This window comes from Cnephaeus nilssonii, assembly GCF_951640355.1.
Source record: "Cnephaeus nilssonii genome assembly, chromosome: X".
NCBI classification, from domain to species: domain Eukaryota; kingdom Metazoa; phylum Chordata; class Mammalia; order Chiroptera; family Vespertilionidae; genus Cnephaeus; species Cnephaeus nilssonii.
Window position 1 is genome coordinate 44,666,361 of NC_137071.1, and position 24,222 is coordinate 44,690,582.

Here is a 24,222-nt window from a genome sequence, read left to right on the forward strand (position 1 = left end):
GATTGATGAACCTCTAGCCAGGCTCACCAAGAAGCAAAGAGAGAGGACCGAAATAAACAAAATCAGAAATGAAAGAGGTGAAATAACAACAGACCCAGACGAAATACAAAGGATTGTTACAAAATACTACAAACAACTCTATTCCAACAAACTGGACAACCTGGAGGAAATGGACATATTCCTAGACAAATACAACCTTCCAAAACTCAATCAGGAAGAATCTAAACAGCTCAACAGGCCAGTAACTATGGAAGAAATTGAAGCAGTCATCAAAAAGCTTCCGGCAAACAAAAGCCGGGGCCAGACGGCTTCACAGGAGAGTTTTACCAAACTTTCAAGGAAGAACTAAAACCTATCCTCCTCAGACTATTCCAAAAAATTCAAGAGGAAGGAACACTTCCAGGCTCCTTCTATGTAGCCAGCATCACCCTAATACCAAAACCAGATAAAGACAACACAATGAAAGAGAATTACAGACCAATATCCCTCATGAACATAGATGCCAAAATCCTCAACAAAATTCTAGCAAATCTGCTCCAGCAATACATCAGAAAGATCATACATCAAGACCAAGTAGGATTTATCCCAGGAATGCAAGGATGGTACAATATCCGCAAATCAATAAATGTGATACATCACATAAACAAATTGAGAGATAAAAATCACATAGTCATATCAATAGATGCAGAAAAAGCATTTGACAAAATCCAACACCCTTTCTTGATAAAAACTCTCAACAAGGTGGGAATAGAAGGATCATACCTCAACATAATAAAAGCTATATATGATAAACCCACAGCAAACATCATACTCAATGGGCAAAAACTAAAACAATTTCCCCTAAGAACAGGAACAAGACAGGGATGCCCACTCTCACCACTCCTGTTTGACATAGTACTGGAAGTATTAGCTATCGCAATTAGGCAAGAAGAAGAAATAAAAGGCATCCAAATTGGAAAAGAAGAAGTGAAGCTGTCCTTATTTGCAGATGACATGATATTGTACATAAAAAACCCAAAAGATTCCATCAAAAAACTAATAGAATTAATAAATGAATTTGGCAATGTAGCGGGATACAAAATTAACGCCAAGTAATCTATGGCCTTTCTATACACCAATAGTGAACTTACAGAAAGAGAGACTAAATTAGCAATCCCATTTACCATCGCACCAAAAAGATTAAGATACCTAGGAATAAACTTAACTAAGGAGGTAAAAGACCTATACGCGGAAAACTACAGGACACTGAAAAAAAGAGATAGAGGAAGACGTAAACAGATGGAAGAACATACCATGTTCATGGATTGGTAGAATCAATATCATTAAAATGTCCATACTACCCAAAGCAATCTACAGATTCAATGCACTCCCCATCAAAATACCAACAGCATATTTCACAGACCTAGAAAGAACTCTCCAAAAATTCATCTGGAATAAAAAAAGACCCCGAATAGCTGCAGCAATCCTGAGAAAGAAGAATAAAGTAGGAGGGATCTCAATACCAGATTTCAAGATGTATTACAAAGCCACTGTTCTCAAAACAGCTTGGTACTGGCACAAGAACAGACATATAGATCAATGGAACAGAATAGAGAATCCATAAATCTACCCAAACCACTATGCTCAATTAATATTTGACAAAGGAGGCATGAACATACAATGGAGTCAAGACAGTCTCTTCAATAAATGGTGTTGGGAAAATTGGACACACACATGCAAAAAAATGAAACTAGATCACCAACTTACACCATACACAAAAATGAACTCAAAATGGATACAGGACTTCAACATAAGACGGGAAACCATAAAAATACTAGAAGAATCCACAGGCAACAAAATCTCAGACATATGCCAAAAGAACTTCTTCACTGACACTGCCCCTAGGGCAATGGAAGCTAAAGTGAAAATTAACAAATGGGACTACATCAAAATAAAAAGCTTTTTTACAGCAAAAGAAACCATCAACAAAACAGCAAGAAAGCCCACTGCATGGGAGAACATATTTGCAAATGCCATCACTGATAAAGGTTTAATCTCCAACATCTACAGGCAGCTTATGCAACTTAATAAAAGGAAGATAAATGATCCAATTAAAAAATGGGCAAAGGACCTAAACAGAATATTTTCAAAAGAAGACAGAAGGAAGGCCAAGAGACACATGAAAACATGCTCAAAGTCACTTATTATCCGAGAGATGCAAATCAAAACAACAATGAGGTACCATCTCACACCAGTCAGAATGGCTATCATCAACAAATCAACAAACGACAAGTGTTGGCGAGGATGCGGAGAAAAAGGAACCCTCGTGCACTGCTGGTGGGAATGCAGACTGGTGCAGCCACTGTGGAGAACAGTATGGAGTTTCCTCAAAAAACTGAAAATGCAACTCCCATTTGACCCAGTAATCCCACTCCTGGGAATATATCCGAAGAAACTAGAAACACCCATCAGAAAGGATATATGCACCCCTATGTTCATAGCAGCACAATTTACAATAGCTAAGATTTGGAAACAGCCTAGGTGCCCGTCAGCAGATGACTGGATCAGAAAACTGTGGTACATCTACACAATGGAATACTATGCTGCCATAAAAAAGAAGCAATTTTCATCATTTGCAGCAACCTGGATGGAATTGGAGAATATTATATTAAGTGAAATAAGCCAGTCAATGAAAGAAAAATACCACATGATCTCACTCATTTATGGATAATAAAGAACATTATAAACTGATGAACAAAAAGATAGATACAGAGACAGTAAAGCAACAAACAGACTTTCAAATTACAGGGGGAAAGTTAGGGAGAGGTGGGGGAGATAAGAAATCAAACGAAGGACTTGTATGCATGCATATAAGCATAAACAATGGACGCAAAAGTCTGGGGGTTGAGGGCATGTATGGGTGTGGAGAGGGGGGGCAATGGTAAGATATGTACACATATAATATCTCAATAAAAAAAAAGAAAGAAAAAAAAAGGAAATGGTGTTGGGAAAATTGGACAGACAATGAAACTAGACCACCAACATACACCATACATAAAAATAAACTCAAAATTGATAAAAGACTTAAATGTAAAGTGGTAAACCATAAAATTCTTAGAAGAATCCATAGTAAACAATATGTTTACTGATACATCTCCTAGGATAATGGAAACTAAAGAGAAAATAAACAGACACACAGAAAGTGGTAGTGGAGTAGGCAGATGTGTCCCAAGATTTGTCCTGGAGCAGATAGAATGAGCAACTAAATCAAATAGCATCCACCCCAAACTGGCAAAGTAGACACAGCTGGTGAGACAATTTGCAGCTGGGAAGGGCGGAGGATGCCTGAAGAATGGCAAAATCAGAGATCTGGGCTGGAGAGAACTGAGACCTCCAATCCCAGAGAGTCAGAAGGAAACCACACAGCACCGAGGTCCTGTCCCTTGGGACAGGCGTAACATCTGACTGTGAAAAGGAGGTTCACCGGACTGCTGGCAGCAGGGTATTCTAGATCTGGGTCCACAGCCAAGAGAGACTGAGCCCAGAGGGGGCAGCCATGCCATGTCAGGGGCAGAAGGGTTCGCAGTGGCACAGCACTTTCCCCTCTTTTTGGGCTTTGCTTTTATATGCTAAACCTAGTTCATAGCACCTTTCAAATACAAACACTCACCTGTGGCTGAAGTGCAGGAGGAGGTGCGGACTTGTGGAGTCTGGGAAGAAGCTGGGGAGAGTAGAGGTTTGGGGAGAGGTGGCCAAGAATCTGGTGCTGAGTCATACCTGATGTGCCGGACATAGGCAGCCATTTTCTACAGAAATCATAGCCCCTCCCTGCAGTCTCCAGATAACGAATACAGCCCCACCCAGACTACAGCCTGAGTGGTACAAAGGATACAAAGAAAAATCTATATATATATATATATATATATAGAGAGAGAGAGAGAGAGAGAATACCAGAGAACAAACAATATATATATATATATATATATATATATATATATATATAGAGAGAGAGAGAGAGAGAGAGAGAGAGAGAGAGAGAGAGAGAAATGGAAAATATATATTTCCATTTCCTTCCTTTCTCTTCTTTTTCTTTTCTCTCATACCATTTTTTCTCTCTTTGATATAATTTGTGCTCCCTTTTCTCTCCCTTAATTCTCTTTTCTCTGGTGGTCACTTATATTGGGTTATGGGTGTTATAAGTACATTTGTGTTTTGTTCCCTTTGTGTCATGTCTTGTCGAGTTGCATTTTGTCCTGTTTGGCCAATGTGGTAGAGAGCGAGCTACATAACCAGACAACTGGAGAGGAGACTCCATCCAAGAACAGGTTAATAACACTCCAGACCCAACTACAGAGGCAGGAAGAAGGCAGCAGTGATGGAGTGAGCGTGAGTGAGTGAAAGAGTGAAAGATGAGTATGTGGACGTGTGGGGTATGTGTGTGTGTGTGGGAGTGAGGCATAATTAGATACTGCAGGACCTTCGGGGCAGGCTGTCCAGGCATGCCTAACCAGGCAGGCTCTGCTACCATTTCAAACAGTCCCAGAGTGGCCTGCTCTTCCCTTTTGAAGGGGAGAGATGCTGCACCCTTTTGAAGGGGAGAGATGCTATGACTGGCAGCCCAGCCTCACCTCCACCCAGGTTGCCCTCAGACAACACCCAGGACTCTACAGCCAACCCCTCAAGGGTCCTGTTACCGCAGATATGGTCCCATGGTCACTGAGACTCCAGCCACCCTGGATGCAGGCTCCTGTGAGTTCCAAGGCATGCTCCCCTCAGGCTGGCCCAATGCTTTAGCCCAGGGCATTCCAACTACATGAGCAGCAGCCACGTGAGCAGCCCACCCCCATCCAAGGAGCAGCAGCCCTATGAGCAGCACACCTAAGTCCAAGGAGTAGCAGCCTCACGCAGCCTGCACCCATCTGAGGAGCAGCAGCTCAGCAAGCAGCCCACCCTCATCCAAGGAGCAGCAGCCATGTGAGTGGCCCACCCATGTTCAAGGAGCAGCAGCCCCGCACACCCTGCCCCTGTCCAAGGAGCAGCAGCTGTGTGAGCAGCCCACCCAAGTCTGAGGAGCGGCAGCTGTGTGAGCAGCCAGCCCCTGACGGGTCAGAGGAGCCACCACTGCTGCAAGCAGTGCCCATCAGAGGAGCCATCGCGAACAGAGGAGCAGCTGTTGCCACAACCGCCCAAGAGCAGACACCACCCGAGGAGCCATTGCCACCTGAGAAGTAGCCCCTGCACAACTCGACACCTAGGTCCTTTGGTGAGAGCAAAAATCGGGAGACAAAGAATCCTCCAAAGGAAAGAAAAAGACAAATTGCCAGAAAAGCAGCTAAGTGAAACAGAGGCATGCAATATGTCAGAAAAATAATTCAGAATAAGGGTCATACAGTTCATAAACTGGGTGGATGAAAAAAATCAACAACTTATGTAAGAATCAAGAAGAAATAAAGAGTGATATAGCAGCAATAAAAACACACCATGGAAAGTGTCAACATTAGACCAGGAGAAGCAGAGGACTGAACTAGTGAATTAGAAGACAGGGAAGCAAAACACACCCAAACTGAACTCCAATTGGAGAAAAAAAAATTAAAAGACAGGAGGAGAGCCTAAGGGAGCTTTGGGACAACATGAAACAAAGCAAAATATGAATAATAGGGGTGCCAGAATGACACGGAGAGGAACAAAGATTAGAAAACCTATTTGAATAAATAATATCAGAAAACTTCCCTGATGTGGGGAAGAAAAAAGCCACAAAAGCACAGAGAGTCCTAAACAAGATGAACCCAAAAAGTCCCATACCAAAACATGTCATAATTACAATGGCAAACGTTCAGGACAAAGAGAGAATCTTAAAGGCTTCAAGAGAGAGACAGAAAGTTATGTAAAAGGGATCCCCCCCCCCGGCTTGGTGTTGATTCTAAACCCATCCACAGCAGAGGCACCAGTGCTTGAGGTTCTTGCTGGTGTGAAATGACTGAGTACAAACTGGTGGTGGTTGGAGCAAGTGGTGTTGGGAAAAGCATGCTCACAATCCAGCTAATCCAGAACCACTTTGTATATGATTCCACCATAGAGGATTCTTACCCAAAATAGGTGGCTATAGATGGTGAAACCTATCTATTGGATATACTGGATATGGCTGGACAAGAGGAGTACAGTGCCATGAAGGACCAATACATGAGGACAGGGGAAGGTGCTAGTAGGAAACAATTGTGATTTACCAACAAGGACAGTTGACACAAAACAAGCCCGTGAACTGGCCAAGAGTTATGGGATTCCATTCATTGAAACTTCAGCCAAGACAAGACAGGGTGTTGAAGATGCCATTTACACACTGGTAAGAGAAATACGTCAGTACTGAATGAAAGAACTCAACAGCAGTGATGATGGGACTCAAGGTTGCATGGGGTTGCCTTGTGTAGTGATGTAACAAGATACTTTTAAAGTTCTAGCGTCAGAAAAGAGCCACTGTCCAGCTGCACTGACACCCTGGTACTGACTTCCCTGGAGGAGAAACAAGTATTCCTGTTGCTGTCTTCAGTCTTACAGATAAGCTCCTGCTACTTCCCGACTCTCCATAGATCAATACAATGTTCTCTATCTGAGAAGTTCTCAGAATAACTACTTCCTCACTTGGTTGTCTGACTAGAGAAATGAACCTCTTGTTACTCCCCAATATTTTTCCACTCTGGGTTCTCCCCAAACAACTCCACCACCCCATGTTTTTCATCTGAAAAACAATTCATGCTCTGAAACAAAGAACAAAACTGTAGACATGAAATTCTCTAGAAAACAATGTCTTGAGTTCTAATGTAGCATCTGCTGGTGATTCTCTCTCTCTCTCTCTCTCTCTCTCTCTCTCTCTCTCTCTCTCTCTTTTTTTTTTTTTACTGTTGAACTTGGAACTATATTGGTTTTGGGGGGAAATGTCATGAATTACTGTTTTGCTGACAATATAGTTAATGTTGGTGTTTGGTTTGTTTATGTTACTAGAGGCCTGGTGCATGAAATTCGTGCACTCGGAGGAGGGTCCCTCAGCTCGGCCTGTGCCCTCTTGCAGTCTGGGAGCCCTTGGGGAGCGGGCCTAAGCTGTCAGGCGAACATCCTCTCGCAGTCCGGGACTCCTCACTCCTTACCACCTGCCTGCTCATTGCTCCTTACCACTCAGCTCACTGCTCCTTAGCGCTGCCTTGGAGGTGGGAGAGGCTCCCTCCACTGCCACTGTGCTCGGCAGCCATGAGCCTGGCTTCTGGCTGAGTGGCACTCTCGCTGTGGGAGCACACTGACCACCAGGGGGCAGCTCCTGCATTGAGCGTCTGCCCCCTGGTGGTCAGTGTGCCTCATAGTGACTGGTCGTTCTTGTCATTATGCTGTAATGGTCGCTTAGGTTTTTATTATATAGATTGCTATACTCTATAAACTGGCATCTACTCTGTATTTGTAAATACAAAGATGAATACAGACTATGGAGTCTCTCCTACTCTTCTTGACTTTCATGCAATTAAATCTTTCACAATGAAGAGCCTTTTTCCTAGAAGTGGTTTGTATACTTCGGTGGAGTGGATGTTTCAAAAACCATTACACGTGAAAATGAATGTCTGAGTTATGTCTGTGACCTGTCTGCCTTTGAGGGAAAGATGTGTCGATATGGTAGCAGATGCCATTTTTTACCTACATAAAGTTGACTTTGCCCTGTTTTTAGGTTCTCACAAGAGAAAGATGAAACTGGAAACAATTGCCTGTATATTTCACTTATTTTTTACCTGTGCTCCATTTTTTTTGTAGGTTACTAACTATGAAATGTATGTAATTTGTTTCTTCTAGCTTACTGATAATCTAATGTTCAATGAATTTCCATTTGTATTTAAATTTGGGTTATATCAGAAAGCTCTACATTTACAGGTATGCAAAATTGTAAACATTTGATGCTGTTTTATTTAATATTGTGATCAATGATTTTCAAGCCTCAGCCATAATATATCTTGTATCTTAGTGATGTATATAATTGCCCTCAGTCACCGTTTCACCCCACTCTCCATCCCTCACCCACAGCAACTGCAGTTTGATTCATTATTTCAGTTGAGTAAAGCATGGTGTTAAATGGACCAGTGTTACTGCTTCAAAACTTGAACCAAGCCCATTAGCATCACAGAGGGAGCAACTGTTTTACGTTTGCTCATTGCACCAGTTACCCTGGCTGGTAGTTTTGCCAAACGTATGCTGTTATCCTGCAAGGAAAGAAAAGGTCAGTTCACACAAGTCCTTTATCGTGATGAAAAAGAATTGGTACCCTGAGGAGGGTCAACTTAGCAGTCTTCATAAAGAATGTGTCTAGACTATATTTTTAGCCACCTGGAAACTAAATGAAGCCAACATTTTTGTCATTGCATCTTTTAGAATGAGGGTACCTCTGATCAAAATGTTTTAAAATTTTCTTTACTCATAATGTTCTTTGAGGAGTTTAAGATGAGGTGTTGATGAGTTAGTCTGCATATGAGCTAAAAGAAGCTGAGTGTGTTCAGAGCAAGAAGCCGTTGAATTGGAATTGCTGTTAAGAAAGGAATGGAAACCATAATGAATTGTTAGTTTTGAGGATTTGGGAAACGTGGCTTTTCCATTTGCAAATAATATCCTGGTAATTCTAATGAAAAATAGACTTAGGTAACTTGTGATAAAAGCCTACTTCCAAAATGGCCACTTTCTGCTCTGGTCTTTTAATATGTAAATACTTACTGAGGTCCTCTATCTTCTAATATGAATTTTCATTTATTAAGCAAAGTCCACATTGCCTTGAAATGAATTCAGAAGAGAGGAAGAACTCTATACTGTGTCCAGACTTTAATGAACTCAGAGAGCCATGCTCCTTAGTGTTCATTCTGAGTTTTCACAGTGCTGTTGACACCTGGTAGCAGGAACTTGCTGCTGCTTTGTTTCTGCTGCTGTTGGAGAATTGCTCTGTCATTTTTCTTTTTCTAATATATGTTTATTGATTTCAGAGAGGAAGGGAGAGGGAGAGAGAGCTAGAAACATCAATGATGAGAGAATCATCAATTGGCTGCCACCTGTATACCCCATACTTGGGACAGGGCCCACAACACCGGGCATGTGCCTTGACTGGGAATTGAACTGTGACTTTTTGGTTCATAGGTCAAGGCTCAACCACTGTGCAACACGGCCAGACAGGCACTTTTTCATTTTTCTTGAGGCTGGATTGAGGCTTGTCACCTCAGTTGCCCTCATTTGTCCTTGTCGTCCTCTTCCTCCTCTTGTGTAATGTTACTGACAGTATGATTCTTTTTCTAATGTCAAATTAGGGGGAAGGATAACTGATTTGGGGCTCTTGTGCCCATAGTCCTTGTATGTACTTTATCATTCTCTCAAGTATGTTGTGAACACAGATGTATCTAAATGGAACCAAAATTCAGACTTGAAAATGTTTTTTAATAGCTTCTAAGAAGGTACATTTAGGTATGAATTTTGGCATAATAGAGTGACAAAGTTACAGTTAAGTGCCGAAAAGTTTCAGTTAGTGTGGTATAAACATATTAGAGTACTAGAGGCCCGGTGCATGAAATTCGTGCACTGGGGAGGGTGTCCCTCAGCCCAGCTTGCACCCTGTCTAATATGGGACCCCTCGGGGGATGTCCAACTGCAGGTTTAGGCCCGATCCCTGTGGAATCGGGCCTAAACCTGCAGTTGGACATCCCTCTCACAATCCGGGACCACTGGCTCCTAACCGCTCACCTACCTGCCTGATTGCCCCCTAACTGCTCCCTTGCTGGCCTGATTGCCCCCTAACTGCTCCTCTGCAGGCCTGATTGCCCCCAAGGCTTTTATTAGTATAGATGTTTGTAATTGCTGAAAACAATTCTAATTTACCTCAACATCTGAAAGTTTCTCTCCCCAAGTTAAGTGCCTGGCCAGCTGCTGTAAATTACACATTACTTTTTTTTAAAAAAAGTTGCAAGTTCAAGAGTGTGAAAGTATGATGTTCTGTCTAAAGGCTACCACGTCTAAACTGTTAAGTGCTGTATTTGTTCCAAAAGCTTACTATCAAATGTTACTTGGTAATACAGTACCATGCTAGTTACAATTTTCACTTTAGGAGTGTAATGGGTAAAATTGTTCTCAATATGTATTTTAGTGGGCCCCGTGTTTAGTCTGTACATCATCACTTAAACTTCCATGAAATTTTGTCTTGAAGTAAAAAATAGAGAAACGCATTAAAGAGATATTTTGGGGGTTTTTTCCCCATTCCAAAATTGGTGAGCATAACCATATTTTGTTTTACATTTACAGTCATGAACTCTTAAGCTGGCAGCTACAACAAAGAACCAAAAAATGGTGTGCTCTGCTTCTTGTAATTCATCAGGTTACAAGAAACAGGATTATTAATTAAGGGAAATATTTTATTTGGGTTGTTTTCATAAACAAGGGACTGTAACTTTTTACATTGTTTTACATCTTTGCTGTTTCTTTACGCAGTCCAGTGTGCCACAATTATTTGAAGGTGTTCCCTATGAGAATTGTTTGAAAAATGTTCTTGTTATAAAAGTAGTTGTAGATATATTTCAAACATAACTGGTGATTTTTAAAAGCCTTAGTACTGACCTAAGAAGCAATTGTATGACTTCTGCTCTGGAGGGAAGGGATCTCAATGGACATTGTGTGACATTTATATTTCTGTGCCATCAAATATAGGTCAAATGATTGATTGTGCAATTCTGTTGTTTAAACAGCAACTACTGGCCTCCATACACCTAAATGAAAGGGCTGATATTTTAAGTTGCCTTTTTATTGTAAAATAATCAATCTAATTTTTAAAATTTTAGTTGAATGTTTTCTTTTCAAATGTTTAAAAAATAAAAACTGGAAGTTAAAAAAGTTACATAAAAGGGATCTCCCATTAGATTATCAAATGATTTCTCAATAAAAACACAACAGACCAGAAAGGAATGGAAGGAAATTTATAAAGTGATGCAAAGCAAGGGACACAATCCAAGAATACTCTATCCAGCAAGGCTATAATTCAAAATTGAAGGGGAAACAAGGAGATACAGAGACAAAAAAAAAAAGGCTAAGGGAGTTTATCACTACCAAGCCAGTGATGCAAGAAATGCTAAAGAGAATGCTGTAAAAAGAAGAAATAAAAAAGGTAAGAAGGAACACATGCTCAAAAATAAAAATGGCTACCAAAAAGTACCTTTCAATAATAACTTTCAGAGTAAATGGACTAAATGCTCCAATCAAAGGAAATCAAGTGGCTCAATTGATTAAAAAAAAACAAACATGACCCATATATATGCTCTCTACAAGCGTCCCACCTAAAAACAAGGGACTCACACAGACTGAAAGTGAAGGGATGGAAAAACATCTTTCCGGCAAATAGAAATGAAAAAAAAAAAGTTGGGTTAGCAATACTTATATCAGACAAAATAGACCTCAAAGTGAAGGCCATAACAAGAGATAAGGAAGGCCACTTCATAATACTAAAGGGATCAATACAACAAGAGGATATAACCCTGGTAAACATATATGCACCCAATACAGGAGCACCAAATACATTTAAAAAATGCTTGGAAGATATCAAGGGAGAGATTGAAAACAATAAAATCATAGTAGGGAACTTTAATACTCCGCTGATATCACTGGATAAATCCCCTAGATAAAAAAATCAGCAAAGAAACAGTAATGCTAAATGACTCACTAGATCAGATGGACTTAATTGACATCTTCAGAACATTTCACCCCAAAGCCATGGAATATACACTCTTCTCAAGTGCACATGGGGCATTTTCAAAGATAGACTACATGTTGGATCATAGGAAAAGTCTCTCCAAATTCAAGAAGATTGAAATCATATCAAGCAACTTTTCAGACCACAATGGCATAATATTAGAAATTGACTACAATAAAAACAATAAAAAATTCAAAAACTTGGAGGATAAATAGCATGCTATTAAACAATGATTGAGTTACCAAAGAGATCAAAGAAGAAAATAAAACATTCTGGAAATGAATGGCATTGAAAAAACGACAATACAAAATCTATGGGTCATAGTGAAAGCAGTCCTGAGAGGGAAGTTTATAGCTCTACAGGCCTACCTTAAAAAACAAGAAAAAATTGTAATAATTTTAACTCTACAACTTAAATAATTAGAAAGAGAGCAACAAAAAAAGCCCAGAGTGAGCAGAAGGAAGGAAATAATAAATTTCAGAGCAAACTTAAATGACATAGAGACTAAAAAAGCAATACAAAAGATCAATGAAACCAAGAGCTGGTTCTTTGAAAGGATAAACAAGATGGATGAACCTCTAGCCAGGCTCACCAAGAAACAAAAGAGAGAGGACCCAAATAAACAAAATCAGAATTGAAAGAGGTGAAATATCAACAGGCCCCAAAGAAATATAAAGGATTGTTAAAAAATATTATGAGCAATTATATTCCAAAATACTAGACAACCTAGAGGAAATGAATATATTCTTAGAAAAATACAACCTTCCAAAGCTCAATCAGGAAGAATCTAAAAATATAAATAGGCTGATAATTATGGAGAAAATTGAAGCAGTCATCAAAAAGCTTCCAGCAAACAAAAGCACAAGGCCAGAAGACTTCACAGGAGAGTTTTACCAAACAGTAAAAGAAGAACTAAAACCTATCCTCCTCAGACTATTCCAAAAAAATCAAGAGGAAGGCAAACTTGCAAGCTCGTTCTATGAAGCCAGCATACCTTAATTCCACAACCAGATAAAGACAACACAAAAAAGAGAAAACTATAGGCCAATATCCTTGATGAACATAGATGCTAAAATACTCACCAAATTTTAGCAAATAAGATCCAGCATTAAATTAGAAAGGTCATACACCATGACCAAGTAGGATTTATTCCAGGGATGCAAGAATGGCACAATATCTACAAATCAATAAACGTGATACATCACATAAACAAAATGAGAGATAAAAATCACATAGTCATATAAATTGATGCAGAAAAAGGATTTGACAAAATCCAACACCCTTTCTTGATAAAAACCCTCAGCAAAATGAGTATAGAGGGATCATACCTCAACATAATAAAAGCCTTATATGACAAACCTACAGCCAACATTATACTCAATGGGCAAATCTAAAACCATTTAACCTAAGAACAGGAATGAGATAGGGATGTCCACTTTCACCACTCCTGTTCGACATAGTACTGGAAGTGCTAGCCATAGCAATTAGCAAGAAGAAGAAAAAAATATTATCCAAATTGGGAAAGAAAACATAAAACTGTCATTATTTGCAGATGACATAATACTATACAAGAAAACCCTAAATACTCCATCAAAAAGTTATTAGACTTAATAAATGAATTCAGCAATGTAGCAGGATAAAAAATTAACGCAAAGAAATCTATGGCATTTTTGTACACCAATAGTGAACTTACAGAAAGAGATTTAAAAAACAATCCCATTTACCATCACACCAAAAAAAAATTAAGATAACTAGGAATAAACTTACTAAAGACGTAAAAGACCTGCTCTTGGAAAACTACAGGACAAAAAAAAAAAGAGATAGAGGAAGACATAAACAGATGGAAGAACAAACCATGTTCATGGATTATAGAATCAACATCATTAAAATGTCCATATTACTCAAAGCAATCTATAGATTCAATGCACTACCCATTAAAATACGAATGGCATATTTCACAGACCTAGAACAAACTCTCAAACATTCATCTGCAATAAAAAAAGATGCCAAATAGCTGAAGTAATCCTTAGAAAGAAGAACAAAGTAGAAGAGATCTCAATACCAGATATCAAGCTGTATTACAAAGCCACTCTTATCAAAACTGCCTGGTACTGGCACAAAAAACAGACATATAGACAAATGGAATACAATAGAGAACCCAGAAATTAACTAAAGCACTATGCTCAATTAATATTTGACCATGGAGGCAGGAACATACAATGGAGTCAAGACAGTCTCTTCAGAAATGGTGTTTGGAAAATTGGACAGATACATGCAAAAAAATGAAACTAGACCACCAACTTACACCATACACAAAAATAAACTCAAAATGGATAAAGGACTTAAACGTAAGATGGGAAACCGTAAAAATATTAGAGGAATCCACAGGCAGCAAAATCTCAGACATATGCTAAAGCAATGTCTTCACTGATACAACTCTAAGGGCAATGGAAACTAAAGAGAAAATAAACAAATGGGTCTACATCAAAATAAAAAGCTTCTGCACAGCAAAAGAAACCATAAACAGAACAACAAGAAAGTTCACTGTATGGGAGAACATATTTGCCAATGTTGTCACCGATAAGGGTTTAATCTCCAACATTTACAGGAAACTCATATAACTTAACAAAAGGAAGATAAACAACCCAATAAAAAAAGGGCAATGGACCTAAATATATATAGCATATTAGGCTTTTATTATGTAGGATTATTGCTTTAATTCAGGCCTCTATTCTCTCTCTAATAGTGAAATGGTTAACCTCTAACCAGTTCCTTTCCTCCGTCTTGGCACATGGACTCCATTCCCCATACAACATGTTGTTTATCTACCTAAAATACAAATCTAGATAGTTACAGTAATTTTATCCAAAAAAAATTGTCATGGTTCCCATCTCTCCAGGATAACATCCAAAATGCTTAATAGTGCTCTGCCACCTACCTCTTCTCTCCTGTGATGCCTCCCTTCAGTCTAAGATCACTGTATTGTTTACGTATTTTTCATGCACATGTTATGTAGCTTACATCTGAGCTTTTCATTATGTTGGTCCCTTGGTCTAAAATGCCCTGGCCCATCTTCTACTTGCTACTTATTCCTATCCTTGGACTCAGATCAAGTAAGAATCCTTCAAGAAGCTTTGCAGACAGACCCCAGTGCATGTTAGGATTTTCTCCATTCATGTACCCATTGGATACTATTACCACCTTTAAATAGATATATTTTGAAAGAGGACATAAGGAAGGCCAAGAGACATATGAAAATATGCTCAAAGTCAGTAATAATCCGAGAGATGCAAATCAAAAAACAATGTGGTACCATTCTCACACCTGTCAGAATGGCTGTCATCAACAAACGAACAAATGACAAGTGCTTGTGAGGGTGCAGAGAAAAAGGAGCTCTCATGCATTGCTGGTGGGAATACAGACTGGTGCAGCAACTGTGGTGAATAGTATGGAGATTCCTCAAAAAACTAAAAATGGAACTCTCATTTGACCCAGTGATCCCACTTCTAGGAATATATCTGAAGAAACTAGAAACACCAATCAGAAAGGATATATGCACGCCTATGTTCAAAGCAGCACAGTTTACCATAGCTAAAATTTGGAAACATCCTAATTGCCCATCAGCAGATGAGTGGATTAAAAAACTGTGGTACATCTCTACAATGGAGTACTATACTGCTGTAAAAAAGGAGTTCTTAACATTTGCAACAGCATCAATGGAACTGGAGAACATTTTGCTAAGTGAAATAAGCCAGTCAGAGAAAGGTAAATATCACATGTTCTCATTCATTTGTGGAATATAATGAACAACATAAATTGATGAACAAAAACAGGTCCAGAGACAATGAAGCATCGATCAGTCTGACAAACCTCAGAGGTATGGTAGGGGAGGGTGGGGGTAAGGGAGAGAGATAAACCAAAGGACTTGTATGCATGCATATAAGCCTAACCAATGGACACAGACACCGGGTGGGTGAGGGCATGAGTGGGGGTTGGAGTGCAATAGGGTATAAGGACACATATGTAATATCTTAATTAATAAAGAAAAAAATTAAAAAATACAGACACAGACACACACACACACACACACACACACACACACGCACAAGGAGAAAATAAACAAATGAGACTACATGAAAATAAAAACCTTCTGCACAGCAAAAGAAACCATCAACAAAATAACAAGAAATCCACTGCATGGGAGAACATATTTGCCAATAATACTTTTGATAAGGGTTAAACTCAAAAATGTATAGGGAACTCATACTACCTAACAAAAGGAAGATAAATAATCCAATAAAAAATGGGTAAAGGACCTAAATAGACACTTTTCAAAAGAGGACATACAGAAAGCCAAGAGACATATGAAAAAATGCACAAAGTCACTAATCATCTGAAAGATCCAAATCAACATGACAATGAGGTACTCTTGCGGCAACCTTTTGCAGTAGGGGTTCAGGATCTGAAGAAGGGGGCGATGCACAAATGAAAACACTAGATAAGAAATATGAATTTAGAAGGCCTTGGGGGCCAGGTGGAGACCTCTCTCTTGGAGAGGCACACCGAAACATGGCCTTATCTGCTTTTTATTTCGTTTTAGATACACACCTTGCCCTCAGTAAATGCTGGCAAACAAGTAGCAGACAGACCATCCCTAAGGTCAATAAAGTTTAGTAAAGATCAGTAATGTCCAGTAAACATTTACTTTGAGGCTATTAGGTCAGGAAATTGCTTTGAGCCACCACTATCTCAACACAGCCCTGCTAACACCCAAGGTCCATCAGCCTTCCGTGTTCCTTGGTGCACTCTTATGACAGTATTGGGAAAGCGGTGGCTTCCTGCATACTCTTTTACACCTGTCAGAATGGCTATCATCAATAAATCAACAAATGACAAGTTCTGGCAAGGTTGTGGAGAAAAGGGAACCCTAGGACACTGCTGGTGGAAATGTAGACTGGATCAGCCTCTGTGGAAAACACTAAGGAGATTCCTCAAATTCCTATTTGACTCAGTAATCCCACTTCTAGGAATATAGGCCAAAAAAATAAGAAATGCCAATCAGAAAGAACACATTTCTCCCTATGTTCACAATAGCACAATTTACAATAGCCAAGATTTGAAAACAGCCTAAGTGCCCATCAGCAGATGAGTGGATTAAAATATGGTGGTCCATCTACACAATGGAATACTATGCTTCTGTAAAAAAAGAAAGAACTCTTACCACTTGCAACAGCATGGATGGACCTGGAGATCATTATACTAAGCGAAATAATCCAGTCAGAGAAAGATAAGTATCACATGATATCACTCTTTTGTGGAATTTAATGAACAACTTAAACTGATTAACAAAAATACATCCTGAGATACAGATGCATGTAACAGACAGTCAAACTTCAGAAGGAAAGCAGGGGATGGGGGAGGGTTAGAGATCAACCAAAGAACTTGTATGCATATAAGCATAACCAAATGACACAGACAATAGGAGGGTGAAGGCCTGGGCTGGGGGCAGGTCAGGCTAGGAGAGGTCAATGGGGGGGAAAGGCAAACATATATAATACTTTTAACAACAAAGAATTAAAAAAATAGTAGTTGAAGGGATTAGCTAAAGAACATATATGCAGAGAGGGAGAAACCAAGATGGTGGCATAGGTAAACACCTAAACTGCAGCCTCGCACAACAATTTCAAAAATACAACTAAAAGACAAAACGGGCATCATCCAGAACCACAGGAAAGCTGACTCACTGAAAATTCTACAACTAGAAGGAAAGAGAAAACCATAAGGAAAATCAGAGGAGCTGTAAAAGCCTGAGGTACAGAGACATGGGCGAGCGTGTGAGGAGAGGACGGAGCCGGAGAGGACGGGGTGGCTGAGTGCCTGGCTGGCATTCTCTAGCAGGAAGGAGATAAAAGCCCCAGACTGAGCTGAACCCCAGTTCCGACTGCACTGAACCCCAGTTCTGGGCGAGACCCTGGGGACCCAGGCTCATACTGGGGGAATCTGGGCTGTAAGGCGGAAACTCAGGGGAGCAGCGAAAGGCAAAACTCCGGAGGTGCGCATGTGAATGCGCGCAGAGGAAGGACTGTTGACTGTGCCGCTGAATTGCCCTAGTGGGAAGGAGACAAAAGCTCCGGACTGCGCTGAACCCCAGTTCCGACTGCACTGAACCCCAGTTCCGGGCGAGAATCTGGGAATCCAGATTCATTGCGGGAGAGACTAGACTGCCTGGCAGTGGGCGAAACTCGAGGGCACCTTTCTCTCAGAGGTGCTTGCAGCAAGTACCAAGGGACACTGAGGGACACTGAGACCCAGGAACCTCATAGGGCGGGGCTGATGGGAAGCCAAGGCTGTAGGCTCCACCCTGAAACTCTGCCCCATCCAAGCTGAGCACAGAGGCTTTTGCAATTTTTCAAGTCTAGTCGAATAAGGCTATCTCCTGGAGTAGACACAGCTGATCCTCACAGCCAATTGGCCTGGAGGTCAACTCCTCCCACTGATACCAAAAACAATCAAGATTTAACTACAACAAGGCTGTACACACAGTCCACAAAGGGGTGTACCAAGAGTGTCCACCTCAGGTAACTGGGGAGGCTGAGCCACTGGTCCATTTGGGACACGTAGCACACAAAGCTACCCTACCAACTCAGGAAAGAAGAGAAAATGCAGAGACAACAAAACAGATCACAAACCAAAGAAATGGAGGAAAACAAACGACTGGAGATAGAGTTCAAAACCACAGTTATAAGGTTTTTCAAGAATTTCCTCGAAAAAGCCGATAAATTTAGTGAGACCCTTGAGGATATGAGAGAGACCCTGGAGGATATGGAAAAGGACCAACGAGAAATTAAACATACACTGACTGAAATAAAAAATATTATACAGACACTCAACAGCAAACTAGAGGAATGCAAGAATCAAGTCAAAGATTTGAAATACAAAGAAGCAAAAATCACTCAACTGGAAAAGCTAAAAGAAAAAAGAATCCCAAAATTTGAAGATAGTGTAAGAAGTCTCTGGGACAAGTTCAAGCATACCAACATCAGAATTATGGGGGTGCCAGAAGAAGAGAGAGAGAGCAAGATACTGAAAACCTATTTGAAGAAATAATGACTGAAAACTTCCCCCACCTGGTGAAATAAATAGACTTAAAAGTCCAAGAAGTGCACAGAACCCCAAACAAAAGGAATCCAAAGAGGACCACACCAAGACACATCATAATTAAAATGCCAAGAGCAAAAGACAAAGATAGAATATTAAAAGCAGCAAGAGAAAAACAGTTAATTACCTACAAGGGAGCACCCATACGATTGTCAGCTCATTTCTCAACAGAAACTATGCCGGCCAGATGGGAGTGGCAAGAAATAGTCAAAGTGATGAATAGCAAGAACCTACAACCAAGAGTACTCTACCCAGCCAAGCTGACATTCAGAATTGAAGGTCAGCTAAAGAGCTTCACAGATAAGAAAAAGCTAAAGGAGTTCATCACCACCAAACCAGTATTATATGAAATGCTGAAAGGTATTCTCTAAAAAGAGGAAGAAGAAAAAGGTAAACATAAAAATTATGAACAACAAATACATATCTATCAACAAGGGAATCTAAAAATCAAGTGAATTAAAAAATTGATGTACAGAATAAACTGGTAAATATAATAGAATCAGGGGCATAGAAAGGGATTGGATTGACAACTCTCAGGGGGAAAGGGGTGTGGGGGGTGCGGGAAGAGACTGGACAAAAATCGTACACCTATGGATGAGGACAGTGGGGGGGAGGTAAGGGAAGAGGGTGGGATGGGAACCAGGTGGAGGAGAGCTATTGGGGGGAAAAAGAGGAACAACTGTAATAATCTGAACAATAAAGATTTATTAAATTAAAAAATAATAAAATAAAATATATAAAAACAAACAAACAAAAAGAACATATATGCATGCTGCATAGACATTGACAATAGTTTGGAGAAGGCAAAAGGAGGGGCCGACAGGGGTGAGTGTAGTTGGGCAAAAGGGGTCACCTGCAATAATGTCAACATTAAAATTTTTTAGTAAAATGTGTTTTTCCTTGACTATTGATGAAAATAGTCTGAAACTGACAATGGCTGCACATATCTGTGAATATAAGGAAACCATTAAATTGTATATTTTACATGGGTGGATTATATATGTGAATTATCTCAATGAAGCTGTTTTTCTTAACTGAACAGTAAAAAATCTAATTGGAAAATGGGCAAAATATTTGAAAGTAAATTTTAACAAATAAAAAATACAGATAAAAATAAGTACATTAAAAGCTGCCCAATAGTATTTGCTGCCAGAGAAATTCAAATTTAAACCACAATGACACATCACCATATAATGACCAGTATGTCAAAAATTAAAATACTTACTATACCAAAACTGACATGGATGTGTCAATAACTTCTACAATGCTAATTGAAATGTAAAATGTTACTGCCACTCTGGAAAATGGTGTGACAGTTTCTTAAAAAACTAAAGTGCAACTAACACGCAACCCAGCAATTGGACTCCTAGACATTTATTACACTAAAAAAAAAATACCTTTTATGTTCCCACAGAAGTCTGTACACTAATAATCATAGAAGAGTTATTTATAATAGCCAAAAACTTGAGTCAGCTCAGATGTGTCTCAACTGGTGAATGGTTAATGAATCCATGGTAAATATGTATTAGGCAGTAATGCCCAGCAATAAAATGAAACAAATAATTGATGCATGCAACCACTTGGATGAAACTCCAAGGAATAATGTTGAGTAAAAACTGCCAATCACAAAAGGTTACATACTGTAGGATTCCATTTATGTAATCTTTTTGAAATAATAAAATTTTAGAAATGTAGTACAGATTAGTGGTTTCCAGGGTTGAGGAATGGAGAAAAGAGACAAGAGGATGATAGGTGTGGTTATAAAAGGACAACGTGATGGATCCTTGGAATGGGGTCAATAACTTGACTGTGGTGCAGAACAGGGATATTGGGACTAAACAGAAATGTGATTGGTGTATGGATAAAGGAATCTACACAGGTGATAGAATTTAATATACACACTCTCAGACACACAAATAAGTAAATATCTGGGGAAATCTTAATAAAGTATCCTGATACCAATATCAGTATCCTGGTTCTAATATTTTATTAAAGTTTTACAAAATGTTACCATCCGGGGAACCTAGGTAAAACAAACAAGTGACCTCTCTGTGTTATTTTTTTACAACTAAATGCAAATTTACAATTATTTCAATTAAAATTTTAATTATAAAATAATTTCAAGTAAAATTCTGGTAGGACCACTACAGTCTACCTCACTTACTGGTTTCAGCTAAAATCTCTGGACAAAAATAGAAATAGAATTATCTAAGGACTCTTAAAAGTTAACAAGAGTAAAGAGATTCAAGAGAGAATAAAAACCAGAAGAATATTTCCTATGGAAGTGAGTTTATTGGGATTTATCCACTTTTTTGTTTCTTGCCTCTGACCTTAAGGTAGTGTAATGCAGAATTGCAAAGCAGATGGGAACAGTGAATACTTTGAAAGAAACCCTTTCATGCTAGTAAAATTAGTGGAAAAGACGACTTCGAACGAGAGGGTTAAAGATATTACTCATTTTTATTCATTTTTGCTCTCTCTAGGTTCTGTCTTCAGAGTAGCCCCAGTCATGGTACAGTTACCTAAACTAAAAGAGAAACCTTATCTTTTTTTTTTTTTTTAAGACTTGGGAAAATGAAACTCTGTGGTTCAAATAATCCTATATAATAAAAGCCTAATATCTAAATCAACTGAACGGTGGAACGACCGGTACTTATGACATGCACTGACCACCAGGGGGAAGACGCTCAACACAAGAGCTGCCCCCAGCCTGCAGGCCCCAGGACAGCCAAGGCAGGTGCCAGCGGGGGGCTCCACTGTTCACACTGCCAATAGCCCCACAGAGGGAGGCAACCAGCAGCAGCGGCGGGGCCAGTGAGCAGGTGGCGCAAGGCTGGCAAAGGTGGGTGCCAGCAGGGGCCTCCCAATTGCCCTGCTGGTCGCCCCAAAGATTGGTCCTGAATCACTGGCCAGACATAGGGACCCTACTCATGCAAGAATTTCATGCACCGGGCCTCTAGTGTCTATATAATTTTTTCCTAGTTTTTACATATATTTTTCTCATTGCTTTCCTCTGAGGGTGGCCTCAAATGTACACAACTGCTATCTTGAGTGGCTAAAATTTTGATAGAAAAGCCATTCTTTTCTAACTAGAGTACAAGAAATAGATGAACTTAGTATCAAGAGTGTGATAGAAATCAAAGAAAAGAGAGACATGGTTAGGTGATCCCCTAATTCTAGGTTTGAATTAACAAAATTCCAAGTGCACTTGTGAGCTGTGCATGTAAAGATGTAAAGGAGAGACCCAAAGCAGCGTATCAGAAGCTTTCATTACTGACACAAACCATCATCCAAGTCTGAGAGTAACTGTCTAGTGGAACATATGGCACAGACTCTGAGAAGTAGAGGAACAGCTTTGAAGATTGAATTTACATTGGAATAATCATCAACAAACGGCAAGACAATTTCCAGATTGAACCTACACAAGTTGAACTTCTGCTAAAATAAAGAAAAAAATAAATCCTCATTTTAACAAGATCCAAAATCTTACAACATCATATTCAAAAGGGTCAGAATACAATCCAATATCATTCAATATACAAAGATTTTTTTAAATGTGAATAAAAGAAAAAGGCAATTAAAAAATGCAAACCACAAGATGATCCAGATATAAGAGTTATCAAACAAGGACATTAAATCAACTAATATAACCATACTTTGTGAAGTACAGGTAAAATCTTTGAAATTAAAATAAAGATAAATATTTTCAGTATATAAATAAAAACTGTTAAATAAACCAAATTAAAATTTTATAACAAAAATATAATATTTGATAAAAAAGAATCATTGAGTTGAGGACCTCAGCATTATGATACCACTAGTGTCCCGGTGCACGAAATTCATGCATAGGGGGGTGTTCCCTCAGCCTAGCCTGCAACCTCTCCAATCAGGGACCCCTTGCAGTCAGACATCCCTCTTGCAATCTGGGACCACTGGCTCCTACCTGCTCACCTGTCTGCCTACCTGATTGGCCCTCATTGCCTCAGCCTACCTGCCAGATTGCCCCTAACCCCTCTGCCTGCCTGCCTGATCGCCCCTAACTGCCCTCCCTTGCCAGCCTGATCTCACCCCCAACAGCCCTCCCCAAAGGCCTGATCTCGCCCCAACTGCCCTCCCCTGCTGGCCTGGTTGACCCTAACTGCCCTCCCCTGCTGGCCTGATCCACCACAAAGGTCCACCCCTGCTGGATTGATCTTGCCCCCAATGGCACTCCACTGCAGACCTGATGTTGCCCCCAACTGTCCTCCCCTGCCAGCCTGATCTCATCCCCAACTGCCCTCCCCTACTGGCCTGGTTGCTCCCAACTGCCCTCCCCTGCTGGCCTGGTTGCCCCCAAATGTCCTCCCCTGCCAGCATGATCTTGCTCACAACTGCCCTCCCCTGCCAGCCTGGTTGCCCCCAACTGCCCTCCCCTGCTGACCTGATCCACCCCAAAGGTCCACCCCTGCTGGATTGATCTTGCCCCCAATGGCACTCCACTGCAGACCTGATGTTGCCCCCAAGTGCCCTCCCCTGCTAGTCTGGTTGCCCCCAACTGTCCTCCCCTGCCAGCCTGATCTATCCCACAATAGCCCTCCCCTGCCAGTCTGATCTCACCCCCAACTGCACTCCCCTACCAGCCTGGTTGCCCCCAACTGCCCTCCCCTGCTGGCCTGGTTGCCCCCAAATGTCCTCCCCTGCCAGCATGATCTTGCTCACAACTGCCCTCCCCTGCCGGCCTGGTTGCCCCCAACTGCCCTCCCTTGCTGGCTTGATCTCATCCCCAATGGCCCACCCTGCCAGCCTGATCTCGCCCCCAACTTCCCTCTCCTACCGGCCTGGTTGCCCCCAGCTGCCTTCCCCTGCTGGCCTGATCTCGCCCCCAACTGCCCTCCCCTGCCGGCCTGGTTGCCCCCAACTGCCCTCCCCTGCTGGCCCGATCACCCCTAACGGTCTCTGCCTTGGCCCCAACCACCAGGGCTTTGTCCGGAAGGAAGTTGGACATCCAGAAGCTGGCCAGTTGACCTGGTCTAATTAGCATATTACCATTTTAGTAGTATAGGTAGATTATATAGAATAAGATTGCTTAAATGGGAGGGAAAGCCTTTTCCATCAGGAGGAGATGCTCTTGGCAGGCAAAAATACATAATCCCTATATCTGGACTAATAGCCAGCCATATGCACTATACTGCCAAACCAGTCATTAAAAAATTGAACTGCTTTCTTACACCAAACAGCTGTTGCCCTTAAAACCCTTCCTCAGTCCCCACCTTAGGTTCTGCCTTCACAGTTCACCCAGATTAGGTTCTGATTGGTTGGTTTCTATGCCAGTCAGTGTCAAAAGATCTGCCTCCTAGGCAGCCATT

At 40.5% G+C, this 24,222-nt stretch overlaps 1 pseudogene across 1 annotated transcript; it reads left to right on the forward strand.

The window, feature by feature from the left end:
* The first annotated feature begins 5,894 nt into the window (after positions 1 to 5,894).
* Positions 5,895 to 6,504, forward strand: LOC307095858 (GTPase NRas-like; annotated as a pseudogene). Its single transcript has one exon. The product of its transcript is annotated as a GTPase NRas-like (transcript).
* The last annotated feature ends 17,718 nt before the right edge of the window (positions 6,505 to 24,222 follow it).